Source organism: Anopheles gambiae, chromosome 2 (assembly GCF_943734735.2).
Source record: "Anopheles gambiae chromosome 2, idAnoGambNW_F1_1, whole genome shotgun sequence".
NCBI classification, from domain to species: domain Eukaryota; kingdom Metazoa; phylum Arthropoda; class Insecta; order Diptera; family Culicidae; genus Anopheles; species Anopheles gambiae.
This window is the reverse complement of record NC_064601.1, coordinates 63,458,693-63,471,916: the sequence shown is the minus strand read 5'-3', so window position 1 is coordinate 63,471,916 and position 13,224 is coordinate 63,458,693. Positions and strand designations below refer to the sequence as shown.

Genomic DNA, 13,224 nt, shown 5'->3' with positions numbered 1-13,224 from the left:
TCTCGCCGTGCACTATTATGGGAACATATCGGAAAAGCGTGTTAGTGTTAGTGATGAAGTGAGTGTTTACCGAGTGTTGCGTGCTATTGCTCGATCTTGGTGTTTCATCTTCACAGTGAAGTAGTGTATGATGGTTTTCCTGGCAGCTCTCTCTTCGGCAACGTGTCCTCACGAAACATGCACCCCTGTGTGTTCCGAGGCAGGTGCTACACATGCCATGTTTGTTTACATACGCACGGCGTTCTCGGACCGTGAGTTCACAAAACCTGGCACAATCAGTCAGTGTGCGGCACGAGTCGTGACAAAGTTTACATGTCCTGGTGACGTGAACATTCAAGTGATGGTTGTGCATTGGTGGTTTTCGAGCTGGCTGTGATCGTGATTGTTCAACGTGGAGATTCCTTTCGAAAGGGTTTACTTCCGTGCTCGCGGCAATCGCTATCTCTGTGAACCACTTTCCAAACTCTACGACGGACTTTCTTGGTAATTTCACCTTGTGACGTGCCCACTCTAGGCGTCTTTCTGCTGGTAGTTTTGCAACAAGTTCTTTCAGCAGTGTCACATTACAATCGTACTCTTTTAGTCCGGAAGCTTTTATTGTTGCACACATTTTGCGCACCGCCTTCCCGAAGATTGCCAGTGACTCTAGCCGCTCCGATCTAACTGGTGGCAGCCTTCTAACTTTTTCCACTAAACTGTCCACTATCAGATCTGGCCGGCCATACTCCGACCGTAGGATGTCTAAAACATCCGCCAAACCGTCAGGTAGCAATAGGAGATGGTCCACGGACTCCAATACCGGTCCCTTAAGTGCTCGTTGGAGGCGAATCAGGTTCTCCTCATCGGTGAAACCGCACGCCGCCGTGGATCGGTCATACGCTGTTATGAATAACGGCCATTGCTCTACCGTCCCGGAAAATATAGGAAGCTCCTTGGGGGTATTTTCCCGCGCCGCCTTTTGGCTTGGCGTCAAGGATGCATCGACAAATGCGCTCTGTATAGAGGGTAGTTGCTTAACCGTGGAGTTGGCACTACATGGTGCCGCCATCGCCACTGCTCCAGCCCCACATGACTGGCCAAAATATTTGGTGCGGTGCACCTTAATGGAGTCCTCTACCGCACGTCTCCACTGCGCATACTCACGTTCCATTGCAGCGGCTTGTTCTACCGCCATGGTCCGGTCGTAATCCGGAGGGACGCTAGCCGACGTCGGAGTTGAGGGTTGATGACCTCGATCCGCTTTCGCCATCGCGCCATCACTCCGTTGTGATGCGACTGCTGCTGCTGTAGCTACCCGCGTTGCACCTACCGTTGTCGGTCCGATTCCAACCGGAGTTGGTGTTGAACAACTCAAGCGGTCGCCGCCATCGCGATAAGCAGTAGCAGTGGCTCCTACGTGATCTGTTTCTCGCATCCAGATCTCCGTCTTTTCTGCGTATTCGCTTATCCGACTGTGGTGGTCAGAAATCTCTTCTTCCAACTCCAGTTCGCAGAGCTGGAGCTCCAGCTCCTTCTGAGCCTTTTCCACCTCAAATTTCCTCCTTAGGATTTCGAGGCGCTTATTCTTAACCTCCATGCCGTGGGATAAACTCGCGGATTGGGAGGCTACCTCATCTTTTGCCGCATCTTCCACGACGCTCACGCGCCTTCCCGGGGAAATGTCGGACATTTCGCCTAGCTGCTGCTGTGGCTCTACCACTTCACAGCTTGCGTCCTGTTCTGCTCGTGCATCCATTTTCCGCAACCACGGGTTTTCACTGCCTGTCGAAAAGGGTCACTCGCGAATTTGTGCTGCTCCCAACGGTGAGACTTATACACGGTTGTTCCACGCGCGTATATTTTTTACGATTTCGACGACCACGGGATCGTTACACGACACTTTTTTCAACCGCACGGTGTATCACTAGACTCTCAACGAAGAGATTTATAAGTGTCTTCAGTGCGATTTCTGCGTAACACTTTGGTGAAGATTCACATACGCTAGTGTAGTTAACGAATAACCGAGTGAAATCCCGTACAGTGAAAGTAAATTTGTGAAATGTTGCGAAATACCAAAAGAATAGGAGAAAATGTAGATATTTACTGGGAAGAAAAATCACAAATTTAGTCTTTATTCCTTTCTTCTGGTGTTGTGGCGTACAAAGAGAGCGAGGGCGCGTATTTCAGGGCTATTTATCCCTTTTCTCCCCACCGCCATCTCAACCGTCGTTGCAAAATGGAGTGCACTGTATCCCTCCGTCGACCTTTGTCGCAGAACCCTATAAATTCGCACGATCAATAGAAGTTGTGGGGTTTCGCCAACGTAAACAAACGCAGTTGTCACAACATTACCCTAAAAAGTAATACCCTTCCAGTGGCCCAGCATAGTCCACGTGTACTCTACGCCAGGCGCCCGATGGTGTTGGCCATGTCGCTGGTGTTGCTCGAGGGGGTGCTTTAGCGGCTGCCAAACAGGATCCACAAGATGCCACGTAGCTCAAAATATCGTCGTCGATCGTTGGCCAATACAGGTAGCTTCTCGCAATCGCCTTCATTCTCTGCATCCCCGGATGACCCTTGTGCAGCAGCAGCAAACAACGGGAACGCAGTTTCTCCGGGATGACCACTCTCTCCCCGAAAAGTATACACCCCTCAACGGTTGAGAGCGATTCTTTCCTATTGTGGTAACGTGCCAAATCTGCTCCGAAGGATACATCATGCGGCCATCCGTCCTGCACGTACTTATGAACTTTCCGGAGCAAGGGGTCAGTCTGCGTAGCTGTCTCAACGTCTCTAAAACATAAAGGAAATGAGCTAAGCGCATTAATGGCAACTGACCTTAAGTCGTTTTCTAGCAACAGGCTGGCGATGACGTATTCAGCTTCAGATTTGGCGTGATGATGTATGAGCCGAGATAACACATCGGCGTTTCCAAATGAGCCTGTTGCTACATACTCGATGTCCATGTCATACAGCTGAAGAGTAAATGCAAACCTCTGCAGCCGGTTTGCTGTGTATGTCGGAATTCCTTTCTTACTGCCAAATATGTGTACCAATGGTCGGTGGTCGGTCTGCAGTGTGAAATGACGACCGTATATCATGCGATGAAATTTGGTTACAGCAAAAATTATTGCCAGTACTTCTCTGTCGATTTGGCTATAACCAATCTCCGCCTTGCTGAGTGCTCTGGATGCGTGTTGTACCAGGATCGTGGTTCAGCTGTGCCTATGTGATTGCAATAGTTATCCATCGGGACGGTCCCCAAGCCGAAAAGATGAATTAAATCCGCCCCGAACAATGACACATCCGCTTTTGACACGCGAATTGTCACTTGCTTGGTGGTATTATAAATGCTCACGTTCCCCGTCCGGCAAAATGAGTGTATTTTTTGAGTGATTTGAGTGACGCTGTCGAAATACAGTGTCCCTTCGACCAATGAGTTACACACTCACGCAAGCCCTCCCCCACCCCACCCGTAACGCACGGTGCGCTCTGCAGTTCTCAATGTGTTTGTGTTCTTTCGAGCCATGCTACGAACACATGTAAAGATAGTTGTTTCTTTCGTTTCTCGTTTTCTTTCATGAATAGACACGATCGCAAATGCGCACTTATTCTAAAAGCAAACACAAACACGGTCATTTTTGGTTACATTAAACACTTTATTGAAACTTAATGTAAACTTTCGTCACACATTTAGAACCTAACAAAAACACACATCATGTCGTCATCCTGCTAAGTACGACCTCCATCCAGCAAACACATATCTGTGAATAAATGGATCCTTACCTGTTGATGCCCGCACTGCATATGCGTCTGTACACACTGTTTTTTTACTTCACATTTCACCAAAATACACCAGCGCACGAGACTTTGACGAAATGCGCACCAACGCACAAACACTGCGCGCGGGACTTAGAACGAAACGAGCACAACCATCTCCGGCAAAGCGTCGCGCTGTACTGGTGGTTTTGTACGCGTAGGAGGGGGGACATACGGAGCGATGGCTCGATGCTGTAGTGTAAGCGAGACAACACGATATGACGAGCAGTTCCAAGTTGTTGAGCTCGCTGAAAGAAGACACACACATTCACAGACGGCTCGTCAAAGCACGGTATTTGTATTGGTGTTAGTGAAGCGCCCGTGTAAAACAGAATGTGAACTCTCATCGCAGCGCGTTTCTCCTTGCTTCCTCAAGCATCCTCATACCCCTCGGCCTGAATCACTCAAAATTTGGGGTCTCATTGTTTGCGTGGTACACATCGAATGCTGTGAGTTCCCGGAAAGCATTGAGTGTGCGAAGAGGCTGCAGTCTCGGCCGACTGCAACACTTTCCACGATGGGTTCGAAGACATTTTGTGTGTTAGCGAAAGCGACGCTTCACATAACCACACTTTTTCCCGCTTATTGTTCCAAACTTGTCCATTACGATTACAGCTTCATTATACACTTTTTCACGTATAAAACTCTTAACTTTATTCTTTTTAGGAGAAAATTATATATTCCTCACCTTTTTTCCTTGTTTTCTGCCTTAAATTCCAAAATCCTCGTCGCCAGATTGTAGTAGCGTGTTCGCTGCTGTCGGTCGTCGTAGGGGAAAGCGGGGCAAAATGGGCATGTGGGGCAAAATTGGCACCCTCTATTTAAGCATTATTTGACTACAAAGCTACTTTCCAATGCTCAAAATGTATTCATTAGAGTGTTTTATGAACACCATGTAAGTTTCATAACCCTAACACAACAAATAACCAAGAAAATTGCAAAATAAGGTTTAGTAGTATTGAAATTAAAGGAGAGACACGTCTGTTCCGTTTGGAGCTCAGATCAAGACTGACTTAATTATATTTGAGTTCTATTTATATATATACAGGAAATTGATAATTCCAACACTCTCCCTCAATTTCTGAAAACACTTAATCCCAAACCTATGCGATGTAGAACAAACGGCTTTACAGGTAAACCCTTCGTCATAATATCCGCCACTTGTTCAGTTGTCGGTATATACTTCAGTTTGATGATTCCCCGTTGGATGAGATCTTGCACAAAGCGAAACTTGATGTCTATGTGCTTTAGCCGGCTGGTTTCCTTTTCCTCTCCCATGACTCGAATCGCCGATTGGTTGTCTTCATGGTACACTACAGGATAATCCAGTTTGATGTCAAGATCCTCCAGCAGTCGTACTAGCCAAATGCCATGGCATGCCGCCATGCACAATGCTATAAGTTCTGCTTCTGTTGAAGATAATGAAATTGTTGTTTGTTTCTTTGTTGACCAACTCACCGTACTACCATAAACTTTGAAAACATAGCCAGTCAGCGAACGTCGATCGATCGCGTTGTTTCCGCAATCAGCGTCCGAATATGCTTCGATAGCTGGTAGATTGTCATTACCTTCGAAGTGTAAACCAAAGTCCAAAGTACCACGCACGTAGCGCAATACTCGTTTTAGATGGTACCAATGCTGGTCTGTGGGGCAACTTTGAAATTGGCTGAAATAATTCACTGCTGCACACAAGTCCGGCCTAGTTGTCAAAGTTGCATACATTAAGCATCCAATTAGTTCTCGATATGGCTTATTCACACGATTGCATTCTTCACCCTTTTGCAGTTGCAAACGATTCTCAATCGGAGTTGACACTGGTTTACAGTCCTTCATGTTAAATCGTTGCAGTAATTTTTCGAAAAATGATTGTTGGCTTATATGAAGAACACGTTGTTCTGGTTTTCTTTTGATTGTCAAACCGAGAAAACACTTCACTTCACCAATATCCTTCATTTCAAATTCCTTTGATAAGCATTGTTTCACTATCGTAATTAGCGGCATTTTTTGTCCAATCAAAAGCATATCGTCCACATAGATTAATAAAAATAGTTGGTTTTCTCCAGATTCACGCACATACAAACACTTGTCACTTATACTTCTTTTAAATCCTAGTTTTTCCACAAACATATGGAATCGCAAATTCCATGCTCTTGACGCCTGTTTAAGTCCATATAAAGACTTGTTCAGACGACATACAAGATTATTCCCTGTTTCAAACCCTTCGGGTTGTGTCATGTAAATCTCTTCACTAATTGTTCCGTTTAAGAAAGCACTCTTTACATCCATTTGTTGGATTAACATACCCTTCTGATTTGCCACTGCTAAGATCGTTCGCAAAGTGTCAAGTCTAGCAGTGGGTGAATATGTTTCAAAATAATCAAAACCTTGTCGTTGGCTAAAACCCCTCGCCACCAATCTTGCCTTATAGTGATCTTCAGAACCATCGTCTGTTTGTTTTATTTTAAAGATCCATTTACACGATATTGGAACCCGTCCTTCTGGAAGTTCCACCAAATCCCAAGTATGGTTTCGCATCAAAGCATCCATTTCTTCGTCCACTGCTATTTTCCACTTTGGCCAATCTTCTCGTTTCTTCATTTCCGCAATGCTACATGGTAGATTATCCACAAAATGTGAGGCATTTAACGCAAAACCACTTAGATCATAATCTTCATGCCACGATGGCGCCACACGTTCTCTAACTGGACGAGAATTTGTAGCTTGGTCCAAGTCACTAATTTCACGAATTGTTTGATCCAAGCAACTGTCAAACGATTCATCGTTTTCAATGCCATGCACACTTTCACTATCATTTTCTACCTGTTCACTTGAGCCAATATTATTTGGCACTGAACCACCAGGAATATAAATTTCTTCATTTATGGAAAAATCACTATCACGCATGTTCATACTATTCTTTTCTTCGACGAAAATCACATCTCGCGCAATAACACATCGATTTCTTTTCGGATCCCAAATCCGATACCCATTTGTAGCATAACCAATGAACACACCTTCCCATGATTTGAAGTCGAGTTTTTTTCGTTGTTCCTTTGGAACATGCACGTAAACATTTACACCAAAAACTCTAAGTTTGTCAACGTTTGGTTTTTCCTTGTTCCAAATTTCATATGGTGTCAAATTGGAAGCTAAAGCCTTCGCAGGACATCGATTGGTTAAGTAAGCGGCTGTTTGGATTGCTGGCCCCCAAAGCCTTTTGTTCACATTAGAATCCTTCATCATTGCACGAGCCATTTCTACGAGAGTTCTGTTTTTCCGCTCACTAACACCGTTTTGTTCCGGCGTATAAGGAACTGTAAACTCGATTTGTATCCCCTTTTCTTTGCAAAAATTCAAAAATTGAATATTGGTGTATTCTGTACCGTTATCACACCGCAAACGAGATATTTTTGATCCAAATTTAGCAGAAACTATGGCTTCAAAGTCACGAAATTTTTCAAAAGCTTCACTCTTTGTCTTAAGTAAAAACACCATTGTGAACTTGCTCCCATCATCTATGAATGTTATAAAGTATTTTTCACCATAAAAACCGACAGGAGTGATAGGGCCACAAATATCGGAATGAATAAGTTCCAATAATCTGCTCGATCTTCGATCTTCACTTGTCACAAATTGCTTTCGAGTGAGTTTTCCTGCAACACAAGCTTCACAGATAAAGTCTTCATCACCTCGCTGCCGAATTGGCTGCATTCCAATCACCATTTCGTTTCGCAAAATCTGATCTAATCCTTTTGCACTTATATGGCCAAAACGACGATGCCAAATTTCTAAACACTTCGGAACCTTCCCACACGAATAGAGACATGAATCAGCTACATCCTTAATTTTCAATAACGTCAATTCGTAGAGTTTTCCCCGTCGGCTTCCACATGCGATTGTTTGCGACCCGTATTTCACTAAAACCTTTCCATCCGAAAACTGCACAGTTAGTCCAGCTTCTTCCATTTTGCGTACGGAGAGTAAATTCACACGCGCATTCGGTATGTAGAGTACGTTTTTGAGAGTAACAGGTACCAATTTGTCACCAACCGAAGAAAACAGTTTTATACTTCCATATTGTTCCGCAACTATTCTTTCACCTTCCTTGGCCACTGCAATTGTCATAGGATTGTCCATTAGCATTAGTTTGTCCAGCAAGTTTCTATCGTTAGTTAAGTGTTCCGACGAACCGGAATCAACAATCCAATTTACCTGCTGTGACGTACTGAGAATTTCATTGCTACCAATGAAACAAACACCATCATCACCAAAATACGCATTGTGTTGGTTCGAATTGCTTTCCTTTTGTTTCTGTTTTTCTGGGCAGTCCCCGATTTTGTGACCAATCTTTTTGCAACCAAAACATTTCAATAGTTTCTTTTGTTGGTGCCTGCCACGGTTTGCACTGTATTCACTAGAAAACGCAGCTGGATAGCATTGTGTGTCGTTTCTTGTTTCCACACTTTTCTTTGTTTCTTCATCTAGTAAACGTGCCTTTACCATGTCCAATGTTAACTGCTCTTGAGGCATAGTTTCCAGAACAGTAACCACTGTAGCATATTCAGACCCAATAGTCAATAACAAATGACAAATTATGTCTTCATTTTCCATGGTTCCACCCGTTGCCTTAAATTCTCGCACTAGTTTGTCAAATGCTAGAAAATGCTCCGTTAAGCTAGAATCTCCTTGTTTTAGTAGCAGCATTTTTCTTTTCACATGCATTTTACTTGACAAACTTTTTCGCTCGAACACCTTTTGCAATGTGTCCCATATTTGCTTGCTGGTTTTGCACTCTTGTACATACTCCAAATGTGTGTCGTTAATACGCGAAATCAACAACGACTTACATTGTTTGTCCTTTTTGGATTTTTCTGTAGAACTTTCACTTGTTGATGGCTCAGAAGAAATACATTCCATCAAATCGTATTCTTCAAGTACAGATAACATTCTGAACTTCCAGGAAGAATAATTCGTCCCATCGAACAATGGAAGCAAAAACAATTTGGAATAATCCATTTTTCTGAATAATTTGTGTACACCACACGATCACTTTTCGCAACACTTTTTGTTTCCTGGCCTGTTTCGCCTTTCTGTTCCATCACACTCCTTTGTCACAACGTCACTCCTTTTTGTGGGGATCGTGCTCACAGCACACCACCACTAGTCTTTTCAAATCGTTATTCCCCGCCTCTTTTGAGAACAATAACACATCAGCATTTGCTGCCGACACCGCTCACACCAGACTTTTCCGTTGTCTTCGCTCGTTCTTTGAATTAGAGCCACAACAATAAAATATCGTGAACGTATTGTCCTACACAGCACCAAGCGAGCCTGGGCCCATAACCTATTGAAATTAAAGGAGAGACACGTCTGTTCCGTTTGGAGCTCAGATCAAGACTGACTTAATTATATTTGAGTTCTATTTATATATATACAGGAAATTGATAATTCCAACAAGTAGCATATTGATGTAATTTTTGTCACTTCGAAAATAAGCTTAACCCAGTGTCACAGGGATGCGTTAAAGTTTTACATTATATATTATTAAAGATATGATATTTCTATACAATTTGTCTCAAGAAAGCAAGGCGATCGAATGCGTATTTTTACTAATATAACATAAAATACAAAAATGCTTCACGTGGGGCAAAATGGGCAGTTACGCTTGGGGCAAAATGGGCAGATACTTTTGACAAATGGCGTTTGGTGAGGCTATGGTGTTGTATTTGTCGCCTCAATAATGATAACAGACACAGCTTCAAAAGAATCGATTTTGTAGATTTAAACGTGTAAAAACTGTTTTAATTTTGATAACATATGTTTGGAAGAATTTTAAGGGCTTTCCTGACCAGCAAAACAAAAGATAGAACGAAAATACAATTCACGAAACGGTGCGCAAAAGCATAGACCATTACCTAAGCGCAGTTGTTGTGGCCCATTTTACCCCAGTGTTTTGACATATCACAGTTTGTTTACATATGCCCATTTTGCCCCAGGGCTATGCCCATTTTACCCCGCGTGTCAAAATAGCTTCTCGTAAAACATCAACTTTTATTTTACACTGTTTTCACGATTTTAAGTTGTTTTCATTCTATGTGGCAATTTTAATCCATAGATAAATAGTGGAGGCATACAATAATGCATTAATAATTGTGTTTTGTGGCATATTCAATGGAATATTCAGTAAACTGCTTAACATGCCCATTTTGCCCCGCTTTCCCCTACATGAAATCCCCTGTCCGTCGTGTCTTCGCGCGTCTCGTCTGTGTGTACATCGGGGTTCGACAACCCAATTAACAATTGCATAAGGTCAGTGTAAACGCCAAAGGTGTATATATAAAGTAATATGCTACAAGTACGATGGCTTAGGTTGAATTGTTGAATTATTGTTAATCTAATTTTAATCATGTACTTTCTACTGGACTTTTTTTTAAGTGGAGAAGGTATTCCGCTATAAATATTCGTGTGTCATCGTAATAAGACCCAACATGTACGAGTTGAACGATCGTTGTGCCGGAAAACGATCTCAGGGCATTAACTTAAGTTTGCTTAACTTAAGTCCCTGTATAAGGGAGAGCCGATAAAGAAGCGGATGAAGTAGCCAGATAGTGACCATATGCAGGACGGAAAATGTATGCAGCGGCTGGACATTAAAAAAATCATATCGAACGACACGTTTCTAACCATAGATTAACATCAAAACAGTCTTTAACAGCAAGTGGTAATTTGATTCATATTTTAGTGAAATGAAAAAGAAATAATTTAATTTTTTAATTTCTCATAGAGTTTCATCACACGAGTTTTCTTTCCGTCCAAGAACAGTCCTGTGATCTAGTGATGGGCGTTTCGGAGCGCACCAACGGCTCCGGACGAACGGGTCCGGAGCCAGCTCCGCTCCGACGGATTCGCTCCAACGGCTCTGTACCAATGGCTCCGCAGGCGTCTCCGGACTAACAGCTCTGCACTCACAGCTCCGTTCCAACGGCTGTGGACCCGGCTTCAGGCCCACTGTTCCGGAGCCGGCGAAGAATCAACGTTGGTCTCGCCTTTCTTAATTATATTCAAAACTCATCGATTTTTTTGATAAATTATTTTAACATGACCTACTCCGCTATTTACGGTTTTCCTCGATTGAAACTTTACAGGGTTTTCGAGGATTAAATAGACATGTTCAGCGAGTTGTAGATTCGTTCAGGCATATAATAGACTCTTTCAGCGAGATATAGAATTGTTCGGAAGTAGGCGTTGACATGTTCAGCGATTCTGTAGAGCTGTCATTTGTTTTGTTTACACACTGTGCCGCAGGGTTCAATTTTTCATTCTTAAACGTACTAAAAGTAGCTAATAATCATTCTCCAAGCTGTTTAATACATAAATTAGTTGAAAAAAGCATATTTTTTCGAAAACCGTTTGTTTACCTTCTGATGAGAATCATCCAACTTGCAGTCCAAGGGGTACGAAAGTGACAGCTCTACAGTATAACCGAACATGTCTACACCTACTTCCGAACAATTCTATATCTCGCTGAAGGAGTCTATTATATGCCTGAACGAATCTACAACTCGCTGAAAATGTCTATATAATCCTCGAAAACCCTGTATTGGAAAATTTTGTTTGGTCCCTTGTGTTAAAACCGTTGGTGCAGAGCTGGCTCCGGAGCCGTTGGTGCGGAGCCGGCTTTGGAGCCGTGGATGCGGAGCCGGCTCTGGAGCCGTGGGTGCGGAGCCGGCTCCGAAATTGTCTGGAGCCGGTCGGAGCCGGCTTCGACTTCGGAGCAAATTACCGTTCCTTCTTAAAAGCAACTGCCATTCGTGATGGTTGAGGAACATAATAGAACATAATTAACCAGCAACAGCGACTCCAGGATCCAACAGGTCTGACACGCAGACTGGATGCAAGTGACCATATTGACTGGATGACTGGATGCAAGTGACGTCATATTTCATCTCAGCCCACTACAGTATAACCTGTTACAACGAGCTTTTCACCCTTCTTCACGAGGAAAATCTCGCATTACGATCCGAGGTGTTACGTAGGATAATATTTTTAAAATTTGATAGGGGCAGATAAACCCTATCCACATTATTTCACTTTTCATACAAATTATGTGATAAAGAGTAGGAGAAAGAGATGAATATGAGGGTCACCGAGTAAAGCACTTGTGAAGGGAGAGTAGTGGTTGAGCCGGGAAGTAAATGTTGAACGGTCCTGTGGAAAAATTATAATTAAGAAATAAACTATAACTATATGTGTGCTTATGCATAGTTGCCGTTCCAGTTCAAAGAAAACAAATGTTCATTCCGTTCTGGCTGCAGCCTTATTCATGTGGGGGTCGATAATTCATGTCACCTTGGGTGTAGCTTAAGCAGTATCTTAGTAAGGACAAGGCCATGCCACACAAGCTTCTACTTTACATATCATCATCTCAGCACCAATTTCGAGGGATACGCATCATCACCGCTACCGCAAGTTCGCGGTCCGCGGTCCTAGCTCGGGTCACGTGCAATAGCGGAACGAAAGTGATACCGGTAGCATTTTTTGCACCACATCATCACAGGTTCCCTGACCAACATCGTCAAAAGGGTGTCATCACATCGATACTCTTTCACTGAATTATTCCGTGTCCGTTCCACTCCGAATAAAGGACGAGCTGTTATGCGCGAAGCGACATGGGATCTGGCCACTTCCTACACCATCTGGGCAGCATCTGGGACAGCACAATAACCCAGTTTTGACACTGCTGCTGCTGGGCGGCATAAACCCTCGTCCACTGAAGCTAGGACTGCTATACCAAACCTGTAAAACAATTGAAACTGATGAGACAGTCCGACGAATACCTGGGCATGTAAGCAAAACTAACTCAGCATTAACCAATCCAACATAGAAGTCATATTCTATAAATGATATAAAGAGTTAGCATGATGAAAAATTGTAGCAGTAGTTTCGTCTTCTGTAAACTTATTTATGTTGCTCATGCCAAGCAACAGCTGGCCGGCATCTATTTTGACAGACAAATTCTAAACAAGGTATCCATAATGGTGACCCTCTCAAACGCTTTGTCGTAACCTGTATAGAGTTTAATAACCTTGGTCTAGAAGCAGTATCGAAGGTAAAAGTAACCGTCCAAATAGACATAGAGCAACAACGTCGCGCGCGACGAAAAATAGCTTAAAAAAATTGAAGCAAAATTGTCGCGCGCGATGAGTGGCTCTGTTTGCAAAATTGAGCTACTTTTTTCGTGCGCGAAGTCGTCGCGCGCGACGTTGTCGCTGTATGTCTATTTGGACGGTAAGGCTCAGCCCTCTACGTTACGCTAGCGTTACGCGAGATAGCACATCGGCATCAAACTGCTGATGCGGCGGGTTGAATAACTTGGGTATCGATATGCTGATCGATATATGCATATCGATACCGTTAGCCGACCGG

The 13,224-nt window shown here is 43.4% G+C and overlaps 2 long non-coding RNA genes across 2 annotated transcripts; one reads left to right on the top strand and one right to left on the bottom strand.

Annotated features, from left to right (window-relative positions):
- Window positions 1-10,017: 10,017 nt before the first annotated feature.
- On the top strand, window positions 10,018-11,398 carry LOC133391350 (uncharacterized). The gene is made up of 2 exons (XR_009764859.1): window positions 10,018-10,519; window positions 10,583-11,398. It is a non-coding gene; the product is annotated as an uncharacterized LOC133391350 (long non-coding RNA).
- Window positions 11,399-12,096: 698 nt separating this feature from the next.
- Window positions 12,097-12,780, bottom strand: LOC133391349 (uncharacterized). Its single transcript, XR_009764858.1, has 2 exons — window positions 12,659-12,780; window positions 12,097-12,594 (listed from the first exon to the last, which is right to left on the bottom strand). It is a non-coding gene; the product is annotated as an uncharacterized LOC133391349 (long non-coding RNA).
- Window positions 12,781-13,224: the final 444 nt, after the last annotated feature.